Source organism: Nicotiana attenuata, unplaced genomic scaffold (assembly GCF_001879085.1).
Source record: "Nicotiana attenuata strain UT unplaced genomic scaffold, NIATTr2, whole genome shotgun sequence".
Lineage (NCBI taxonomy): Eukaryota > Viridiplantae > Streptophyta > Magnoliopsida > Solanales > Solanaceae > Nicotiana > Nicotiana attenuata.
The window spans coordinates 341991-353880 of NW_017670612.1; positions in this window are offsets into that span (position 1 = coordinate 341991).

The window sequence follows — 11890 nt, forward strand, 5'->3', positions numbered from 1 at the left end:
TTTGGATTTGGTCAAATGATCGATTGATTGATTAACTTTATGGACCAAAATTATTTGTTGAAAGTAAAATATTAACAGAAATGTTATTAAATATTTGTTTTAATAACAGAATATTAATATTAAAATAAATATTAATATTAAATCCTCCAATCCGTTTTTTCTGTTTTAGTAACAGAAAAGTAACTACCCTCTTCAATTTTTCCTCTTTATTGTTGAGTAAATAGCCATTTATGTAATGACATTTATGCTGTGGCCGTTTTGCATGAACAGCCATTCTGAAGAGTTGCACCTCTTCAGATTCAAGCCCAACTTTGGCTATAATTACAAGGCTATTCTGCTCAGAATTTTCATACGATTTTCTGAGTTTCTCCTCCTTCTTCTGCATACTTTTAGCATCAAACAAAGCAACAGTAAGTGTATTTTGCTACCGAACTTTGTGTTCGCTGAAACACTGGGGTTTGAAGTACCACTACACCAGTGTGTAATTCGTTCTATCCTGGGAGGAAATAATCCATAACCTTGGGTACTAGGAGGGGATTAAATTCCTTAAGGAAACACTATGAATTCAGTGGGCTCGAATTGGTTTTCTGTTATTTCGTTGTTTCATTTCTGTTTATGTTCATTTATATTTCCAGAATTATTTTACAAATACAGTATACTAACAAGCTTAAGGAATTTAATATATTTTCTGTATTTGTACTCACTGTTTTTGGAGAGTAAAGCCTTTGTGGTTTTGTATTCTATTAAAATCTACGTGATTTTAATGTTTGTGTCATTCTTTTACAGAAATGACTAATGATAATGTGAACCAAGCTGTTCCAATGGTGACTGCCAATGCCTCAACGAGCCGAACAACACCGGCAACATTGGCACCGGCGGAGAAACCCGAAAAATTTTCCGGGATTGATTCAAGCGCTGGCAGCAAAAGATGTTCTTCTACTTGACTACTCTAAGTCTCCAGAAGTTCATCAAGGAAGATGTTCCTGTGCTGTCCGATGAAACTCCAGAAACTGAACGCTTCCTCGTGATTGAGGCGTGGAAGCATTCAAATTTTTTGTGCAAGAATTATATTCTAAGCGGGCTGGAGGATGCTTTGTATAACGTCTACAGTGGCGTGAAAATGTCAAAGGAACTGTGGATTGCGCTTGAAAAGAAATACAAAACGGAAGATGCCGGGTTGAAGAAGTTCGTTGCTGCAAAGTTTTTGGACTACATAATGGTAGATAGCAAGTCTCTTATTACCCAAGTTCAGGAATTGCAAGTGATTATTCATGATCTCCTTGCTGAAGGTATAAATCAAATTAATATTGATGTTGAAAGTAGTAATCTTAGTATTTTTACTAACAGAAATTTCATTGAAGGTCTTGTCATCAATGAAGCATTCCAAGTAGAAGCGATGATTGAGAAGTTGCCTCATTTGTGGAAGGACTTCAAAAACTACTTGAAACATAAACGCAAGGAGATGTCCCTTGAAGATCTCATTGTTCGGTTGAGAATCGAAGAGGACAACAAACCTGCTGAAAAGAGAGGCCGTGGAAACTCAACAATAATGGGAGCAAATATTGTTGAAGAGAACAAAAAGAGGAAGAAGGCTTCTAGACCGAAATACAACCCAAGCAAGAAGTGGTTCAGTCAACTGTGGAAAAACCGGACACAAATCTACGGAGTGTCGTGCTCCGAAGAAAGACAAGAAGAAGGTTCAAGCAAACATGGTTGAAAAGCATGATGATGTTGATGACTTATGTGCCATGCTTTCCGAATGCAACTTGGTGGGCAATCCTAAAGAGTGGTGGATTGATTCTGGAGCCACTCGCCATGTTTGTCCTGTTAAAGAAGCTTTTGCTGCTTATGCTCCTGTTGGACCCGATGAGACGATTTCTATGGGAAATGCTTCAAAGGCCAAGATTGAAGGATGTGGGAAGATATTTCTAAAAATGACTTCCGGCAAAGTGGTGACTTTGAACAACGTCCTTCATGTTCCTGAGATTAGGAAGAATTTAGTCTCTGTTGGACTTCTTGTTAAAATGATTTTAAATGTGTTTTTGTTTCCGATAAGGTTGTAATAAGTAAGAACGAAATGTTTGTAGGAAAAAGTTACCTCACCGAGGGCCTTTTCAAGCTGAATGTAATGGTTGTTGAAAATAATAATAAAATTTCAGCTTCGTCTTACTTACTTGAGTCAAATGAATTTTGGCATATACGTTTGGGTCATGTCAATTATAAAACCTTCCGAAAAATGAATAATTTGGAAGTATTGCTTAAGTTTGAATGTGAAAAATCAAAATGTCAAATATGTGTGGAATCTAAGTATGTTAAACATCTTTATAAGTCAGTTGAAAGGAATTCAAATCCTTTAGACTTAATTCACACAGATATTTGTGATATGAAGTCAATACCATCTCGCGGTGGAAAGAAGTATTTCATAACTTTTATTGACGATAGTACTAGATATTGCTATGTTTACTTACTTAATAGTAAAGATGAAGCAATATACGCATTCAAGCAATACAAAAATGAAGTTGAAACGCAACTCAACAAGAAAATCAAAATGATAAGAAGTGATAGGGGTGGTGAATATGAATCTCCTATTGAACAAATATGTTTAGAATATGGAATTATTCATCAAACAACGGCCCCTTACACGCCCCAATACAATGGGATTGCAGAAAGAAAGAATCGTTCATTAAAGGAGATGATGAACACATTATTGATAAGTTCTAGTTTGCCACAGAACTTGTGTGGCGAAACCCTTCTTACAGCTAGCCGAATACTAAATCGAGTACCCCATAGCAAAACACAATCCATTCCAAATGAAAAATGGAAAGGAAGGGAGCCCAACTTGAATTATTTTAAAGTGTGGGGGTGTTTGGCAAAAGTGCAAGTTCCTAAACCCAAAAGGGTGAAAATAGGACCGAAAACCGTTGATTGTGTTTTCATAGGATATGCGACTAATAGTAAAGCATATCGATTTCTGGTTCATAAATCAGAAAATCCCGACATTCATAATAATACGGTTATAGAATCAGATAATGCCGAGTTCTTTAAAAATATATATCCGTATAAAAAGGAATGTGAGTCGATTGGTGAAGGATCTAAACGACCTCGGGAAGAAATAAAAGAAAGTACACTTAACCAGGAGGATCCAAGACGTAGTAAACGTCAAAGAACGTCTACTCCATTTGGACCAGATTTTGTGACTTTATTATTGGAAAATGAGCCTCAAATATTTAAAGAAGCTATGTCTTCTTCGGAATCCTTGTTTTGGAAAGAGGCAGTCAATAGTGAAATATAATCCATATTGAACAATCATACATGGGAATTGGTTGATCTTCCTCCTGGAAATAAACCGTTGGGTTCTAAATGGATCTTTTAAGAGGAAGATGAAAGATGATGGCACTATTGACAAATTTAAGGCAAGACTTGTGGTCAAAGGGTATAGATAACGAGCTTGACTATTTCGATACATACTCTCCAGTTACAAGAATTACGTCCATACGAACGTTAGTAGCGTTAGCTGCAGTTTATGATCTTGAAATTCATCAAATGGATGTTAAGAAAGCCTTCTTAAATGGAGAGTTGGAGGAAGAAATCTACATGGAACAACCTGAAGGGTTTGTGGTTCCAGGTAAAGAAAAGAAGGTCTGTAGACTTGTTAAGTCCCTTTACGGATTAAAACAAGCACCCAAACAATGGCATGCGAAATTTGACCAAACAATGTTGTCAAATGGGTTTAAGATAAATGAGTGCGATAAATGTGTGTACATTAAAAATGTTCCAAATCACATAGTCATTGTTTGCTTATATGTGGATGATATGCTCATAATGAGTAATGACATTGCCAACATAAATGCTACTAAGCGTATGCTAACTAGAAAGTTTGATATGAAGGACTTGGGAGTTGCTGATTTAATTCTAGGAATTAAGATCCATAAGAATTCTCAAGGTCTGGCATTGTCACAATCTCATTATATTAAGACAGTACTTGAAAAATTCAAGCACTTGGGCTTTAAAGTTGCAAAGACTCCAATTGACGTGAATCTTGCATTAGTAAAGAATAAAGGCCAAAGCATATCACAATTGAATTATGCTCGTGTGTTGGGTTGCTTAATGTACATCATGAATTGTACACGACCAGATATAGCTTGTGCTATAAGTAAATTGAGTCGATATACGAGCAATCCAGGTCAATCTCATTGGATGGCCATGAAACGAGTTTTGGGGTATTTAGTACATACCCAGGACTTTGCTTTGCACTACAGTAAATATCCTACGGTCATTGAGGGATACTGTGATGCAAATTGGATCACCGGATCAACTGATTCCAAGTCCACAAGTGGATATGTATTCACTATTGGTGGAGGAGCGATATCTTGAAAGTCGTCCAAACAAACTTGTATTGCCCGCTCTACAATGGAGGCTGAATTCATAGCCTAGATAAAGCCGGTGAAGAAGCTGAATGGCTCCGGAATTTCTTGGAAGTATTCCATTTTGGCCCAAACCGTTGGCACCAATATGCATACATCGCGATAGTCAAGCGGCAACTGGAAGGGCTTGGAGCGTTATGTATAACGGTAAATCTCGTCATATACGACGAAGACATAAAACCGTTAGACAATTACTCTCTAGAGGAATTATCACGATTGACTATGTAAAGTCAAGTGATAATGTGTCGGATCCACTTACAAAAGGCCTAACTATAGAGTTAGTTGAGAAGTCATCAAAGGAAATGGGACTGTGGCCGAGAACAAGTCATAGTGGCGGTAACTCTACCTAGAAGACTGGAGATCCCAAGATCTAGGTTCAAGGAGATCAAACAAAGTCATTAATGACGGTTCAACATTGTCAACTAAACTTTTGGTCCATTCTCGTGATGAGACAATGTTCAGTACCAAGAATAAAGCATTAAGGCTTTTTAATGATTTCTAAATTCGATATGGGGTATATCAAATAGTGTATCTACGGGATGACACGTTTAGGAATCACCTATGTAAGTGTGAAGTGTTAGCCGCTTCAAGGAGAACTTTGTAAGGCCATTTCTCTACGCACTTATGAAACCAGGCGGTGTTCATGGCTGAAACGAACACAACAATGAGAACCAAAGACGGTTAATGGTTGGTTGTGTGACTTGTGGTTGTCTAGGTATACACCAAAGTTTGACGGTTCAAAGATATCAAATCTACCGATTGATCGAGTATATCCGACATAAGTTCACTACGGAAAGTTAAAAGGGAAACCTACTTATCCAGATGCAATTAATCCTTGCTTGAGAATCACACAGTTTTTCATGCATAATTCCGTGATATAGCCATTCCCCATTCATGTGGGGGATTGTTGGGTTTTTTGTATGTAATATATTAAATACATAAAAGAGGGTGAATGGGAAATGGAGGGAAATAAAAATTTTGAGTGAAATTTTAAGTTTTCCCCCTTGGCAAATGGACATTATCCCATATTGGAAGAGGAAGAGATTTTTTATGGTATATAAGCAATTGCTCTTCTTCTAGCTCTTAAAGAGTTGAGAAGAAGGCAAGCCTCGTGTCGTCGTCGTCGTCACTCGCTCGGCTCGGCTTCGGTTTTGGCTTCGGCTTTGGATTTGGATTTGGTCAAATGATCGATTGATTGATTAAATTTTTGGACCAAAATTATTTGTTGAAAGTAAAATATTAACAGAAATATTATTAAATATTTATTTTAATAACAGATTATTAATATTAAAATAAATATTAATATTAAATCCTCCAATCCATTTTTTCTGTCTTGGTAACAGAAAAGTAACTACCCTCTTCAATTTTCCCTCTTTATTTTCCCTCTTTATTGTTGAGTAAATAGCCATTTATGTAATGGCATTTATGCTATGGCCGTTTTGCATGAACAGCCATTCTGAAGAGTTGGACCTCTTCAGATTCCAGCCCAACTTTGGCGATAAATACAAGGCTATTCTGCTCAGAATTTCCATACGATTTTCTGAGTTTCTCCTCCTTCTTCTGCAAACTTTTAGCGTCAAACAAAGCAACAGTAAGTCTGATTTGCTACCGAACTTTGTGTTCGCTGAAACACTGGGGTTTGAAGTACCACTACACCAATGTGTAATTCGTTCTATCCTGGGAGGAAATAATCCATAACCTTGGGTACTAGGAGGGGATTAAATTCCTTAAGGAAACACTCTGAATTCAGTGGGCTCGAATTGGTTTTCTGTTATTTCGTTGTTTCATTTCTGTTTATGTTCATTTATATTTCCAGAATTATTTTACAAATACAGTATACTAACAACTAATAATTATATATTTGATTACAAAAGACCAATTTCTTTTGGTTACATGAATAACTTGTTGCTGCACTCGAAGAAGTTGCTTGTCTTGAGTGACATGTTTGTTCCGTGATAATTGATTAACGAAGAACGGAATTGCTTTTGCTTTCCTTGAATATTTCTGTATGTGTGCGTAATGTGTTAATAAGTATAATTGAGATGTTTCCTTAAAGTGCGTGTAATTCAAATAGGTGAAGTTGTTTAGCTGGTAATCACCACTATTATCTTAAGAAGTACTGATTGTTTATAATACCTTTCAGGTTAATATTTTTACTAAAATCAACTAAAATTATATTTATTAAACTTTTATATAATATTTTAAAGTTACACTCAATAATTATTTTGACTTACAAACATCATCTATCAAAAATATATATAATTTACTCAATAATTGTACAACAACATATAATCAATAATTACTTTTCTATTAACGCATGCAAACTTGAAATAATAAGGATGAAATGATAGAAGAAGAAATATATTTTAAATGAGTTATTGTTAATTATTTTTCTTTCGTTTTTGAATATTCTAACAAGTAACAGCTCCTATATTTTTTATATATTAGTTTATTAATCTAAATTATCTACTCAACATTAGTCATTTTTACTATTGTTTTTCATAGGAGCTACAACCTAACCTCATTGTGATAAAGTAATTCTTTTACTTATTTGTTTGGTATTAATAAGGTTAAAAAATTGTGACGACCCAAAGGGTCATCACCATATTTCTCTCTTTTCCGTGCTTCCGAGGCCTTGAAAACCTCCCTTTTAGTTGTCTCGATTTGCGTGCGCAGTCCGGGCGCGAAGCCGGAAAGCTTTTATGTTGAAATATGTAAACTTTGTGAAAAATTTGAAGAATTTTGATATTAATATTGCTAAAGTTGACTTTGGTCAACATTTTTGGTAAACGGACCCAGATCCGTGATTAGGCGGTCCCAGAGGGTCCGTAGAAAAATATGAGACTCGGGCATATGCCCGGAGTCGAATTTCGAGGTCGAGAGCCCGAGAAATGAATTTTTCTGTGAAATTAGTTTTCTGAAATTCTTAAGGAAAATGGAAATGAAAATTGATTAAAAGACTATGGTATCGGGCTCGTATTTTGGTTCCGACGCCCGATACAGGTCTTAAATATGTGTTTCGCTCTTCTTGTGAAGTTTGGTCGAAATCGGACGTCGTTTGACGTGTTTCGGACCCAATTCTCTAAAGTTAGAAGTTTAGGGAGTTGAAAATGGAAATGATGATTTTGAGGCTTGATTCATTGATTTTGATGTTATTTTGGTGATTTGATCGCTCGAGTAAGTTCGTAGGATGTTATTGAGTTAGTGTGTGTGATTGGTTAGGAGCCCCGAGGGCTCGGGAGTGAATTGGAGGTGGTTCGGGGTGTTTTTGCACTTAAGAAGTTAGCAGATTTTCTGCAATTTTTGCACAGGGGTTTTCTTCATCGCGTTCGCATCACTAGGTCCGCGTCCACGTAGTTCTGTGCCTTCCCACTTCGCGTTCGCGTCTTCACCCTCGCGAACGCGTAAGCCAAATTCAAGCCCCAGTATTTCCCTTCATCGCGTTCGCGCTCTGGCCACCGCGATCGCGATGATTTGTTGTGTCCTCTATCGCTTTCGCGTCCCTTAACACGCGTTCGCGTAGGCCAATCTTGGACCCCAGCATTTTTCCTCTACGCGTTCGCGTTCGCGTTCCCTTTCACGCGTTCGCGATGCATTGCCCAGTTTACCCTTCGCGAACGCGGCCCCTTTCCCGCGAACGCGAAGGGCAATTTTGCCCAGTTATATTTTTAATGTCCAGAACAGTAGCAGCACGGGAATTCCTCATTTTTCCACACGAACTCTTCTCCCTAACACTCCATAGACGAATTTTGAAGGCCTTTTCCTCCATAGCTTCTTAGGTAAGTGTTCTTAACTTCATCCTCTCTTAATTTCTTCATCTAATCACTAAATTCCTAGCCCTAAATCATGAAATCAAAGTAGAAATTAGGGATTTTGGGTAGAGTTAGGGTTTTGGGAATTTTGGGTGATTCAACCCCAATTTGGGGTCGAATCTTGAAACAAATTATATATTTGAACTCGTGGGGTTATGGGTGATTGGGTTTTGGTTCGAGCCTCGTGTTTGGACCATGTGGGACCGGTGTCGAATTTTGGTATTTTTGGAAGAATGATAGGAATTTCATTTCTAGGCTATGGGATTATGTTTTTGAGCCCTTATTGATATTATTGAACTAATTATGCCTAGATATCATTGTTTCGGAGTTGGATTGTAGAGGAAAGGCGGTATTAGAGAGTTGATTGCTATTCTTGGACCGAGGTAAGTGTTTGTTCTAACTTTGGCTTGAGGGAATAGGATTAGGATGTTATTTGCTACTTGCTAAATGTGGAGTACGGTGTATAGGCATGGTGACGGTTGTCTATGCACCAGAGTCTAGCATGACCGTGAGTCTTAATTGCTTTTAATTTGAATGATGTGACATCACTTCCTTGTTTAATTGATAAATTTTATATAATGTGAACGGTTGAGGAAGAATTGTGATTGGTATATTTTGGAGCGTTGGCTCGAACAAGAATGTGATAGTTGAGAAAGAAGTGGTTTAAAAGAGGGCGTGTTGTGATTATTCCCTTGCCGGGACGTGTAGACTATTATTATGTGTTGTCCCTTGTCGGGATATTTGGGCTGTTAGCTGTACCCTTGCCGGGTTAAAGTGTTATGTTGTCGAATTTCCCTAATGGGGCCTTCTTTACAAAGTCAGACATTTTGAACTATAGTATGGGATCGTGTGGCACGCCGTCCACTTATATACTATAATATGGGATCGTGTGGCACGCCGTCCACTTATATATTATGAAATGGGATCGTGTGGCAACGCCGTCCACATTATATATTATGAAATGGGATCGTGGTGGCACGCCGTCCACTTATATTTAGAAATGCGGTGACTCGAACGATAATGGGATCATGTGGCGCGCCGACCACTTATATATGAGCTATGGTATTGAGATAGTTTCGTCGTTAATATCCGTTGATTTGTATTCGCTGATATTTTCCCCGAGCATGCCCCCTTCCCCTTTTTAGTTGTTTCTCTGTTGTTATTTCTGTTGCCTTTGTGTGTGTATATATATATATATATATATTATATATAATATATAATATATGTATATATTATATATATATATATAATATAGGGGATCAATGTGGCATGCCCCGACCACTTATATATTATGAAATGGGATCGTGTGGCACGCCGTCCACTTATATATCTATTATGAAACGGGATCGTGTGGCACGCCGTTCACTTATATATTATGAAATGGGATCGTGTGGCACGCCGTCCACTTATGAATTAAGAAATGGATCAATGTTCGCGCCGACCACTTATATATATGAGCTTTATGGTATTGAGATAGTTTCGTCGTTATATCCGTTGATTTGTATTCGCTGTATTTTCCCCTAGCATGCCCCCTTCCCCTTTTTAGTTGTTCTCTGTTGTTATTTCTGTTGCCTTTGTGTATATATATATATATATATATATATTATAATATATATATATATACCTGCACAGGTTGTTTTCTTTTGGTAGTCCTGTCTAGACCTCGTCCACTAACTTTCGCCGGGGTTAGGCCAGGCACTTACCAGCACATGGGGTCGGTTGTGCTGATGCTACACTTCCGTGCTTTTTGCACAGATCATAGCACCGGAGCAGGAGACTTTGGTCAGCAGTAGGAGCGTTGGGAGCTTACTTCAGTCCGGAGATTTTCGAGGTATCTTGCTGGCGTCCGCATGGCCCGGAGTCTCTCTTATCTCTGTCTTTCGTTTGATTTCCCTTGTATCGGATCAGACAGTACTGTATTCTTATTCAGACTTTATTTTTAGCATTCAGTAGAAGTTCGTGAGTTAGTGACACCAGATCTGGGTAGAGGTGGATTTGAATTTCCGCACTTGGTTTCAGTTATTTATGTATCGAGACTTCCGCTTTTATATTAATTGCCTCGTTCTTCTTTATACTGTTAATGATGTTGAGAGAAATGTTAAACTAATTGGCTTGCCTAGCTCCTATTAGTAGGCGCCATCACGACTCCCGAGGATGGAAAATCCGGGTCGTGACAAGAATAATAATATTTTTCATAACATATACTTATAAAACTCATGGATTTTGGATCAACATATATATATATATATATATATATATATATATATATATATATATATATGTATATATATATATAAATTGATATATTTTATTTTTATTATAACTCAAAGATAATACTTATGTAATTTTTTCAAAATTATTTACTTATTGACATGGAAAACACGCGCAAAGCGTATATGCTAAGACTAGTTAGATTATATTTATATTTCATGAGATATATATATGTCATGAAAATTAGAATTTTGAAAAGCTAATCTTTTGTTGTTGTTGTTTTGTCTTAGTTATTTTATACAATGCAGAAATGCTACTTTTAGATATTAAGATTAGGCTTAGGCGCGTAAAAATGAATTATTTAGTATTAAAAAAACATATACTTATTTAGAACAAAAGGCAAATTGTTTAGTATTAAAATAAAATAAGCCTAAATAAAGCGGAACGAATATAGTGGTTTCATGTGCAGTCAGACCTCTCTATAACAACATCCCTATATAACAACACTTCTCTATAAAAGCCAAGCTTTTTCAGAACCAATTTTTATGTTATGTTATAATATATGTTCTCTATAACAACACTTTGCTATAAGCCTATAACATCCAAAAATATTCGAAACGAAAGAGACTGTTATAGAGAGGTTTGACTGTAGCTCATTATAACTAATTAAGAATTAACTCGCGGTTGAGTGTTGATTGTTTACTCAATAATCCGTATTTTAAGTTTAAAAGTTTCTACTAATCGTTCCAAAAAATTTTGCACTTTAGGTCAATCATCTATTATTTGATACCCATTGTGAGCATGTGATTTTTGCCCTATTAGAATTACTCCTACAAAATTAAAGAAAATAGATTTTTTCAAATTGTTTTCAATTTTTATAGGATTTTTATTAATTGTTTGCATTTTTGTGCACGTTTAATTTTGTTAAAATCATGAAAAATGCCCCCAAAAAAATGTCAAAATACCATGCATTGCATATTAGATTTTATGTTCATGTTTTAGGATTATTGGTTAATTAAGTGCATTATCAAAATAAAATCACAAAAAATGTCGTTCATTTTTCTACATTTTTAGTTTTAATTCACTTTTTATTAATCTAGGATTAATTAATTGGTAGATAATACAAATAGACGATCAGCTTAATTTTATAATTTAGGATTAAAATTACGATTTAATTAATTAAGTTAGATTTTTTTTTTTATTAAAGAAAAAAAAGCAAAGAAAAAGAAAGAAAAAAAAGCATAAAAAAAAGAGGGGCTGGTATTTCAAATTTGGGCCACCCAGAGACCAAAATCAAGTGGCCCAATTCCCTTTTACCCGTTCGAATCCCCAAGCCCAAAGACCAGTCCACCCGGTTCGTTTCCCACTAACCTAAAACGACGGCGTTTCCCCGTCTTTTAATCACAGCATCAGAACTGATCACCCATTCCCCTTAAAACTGTC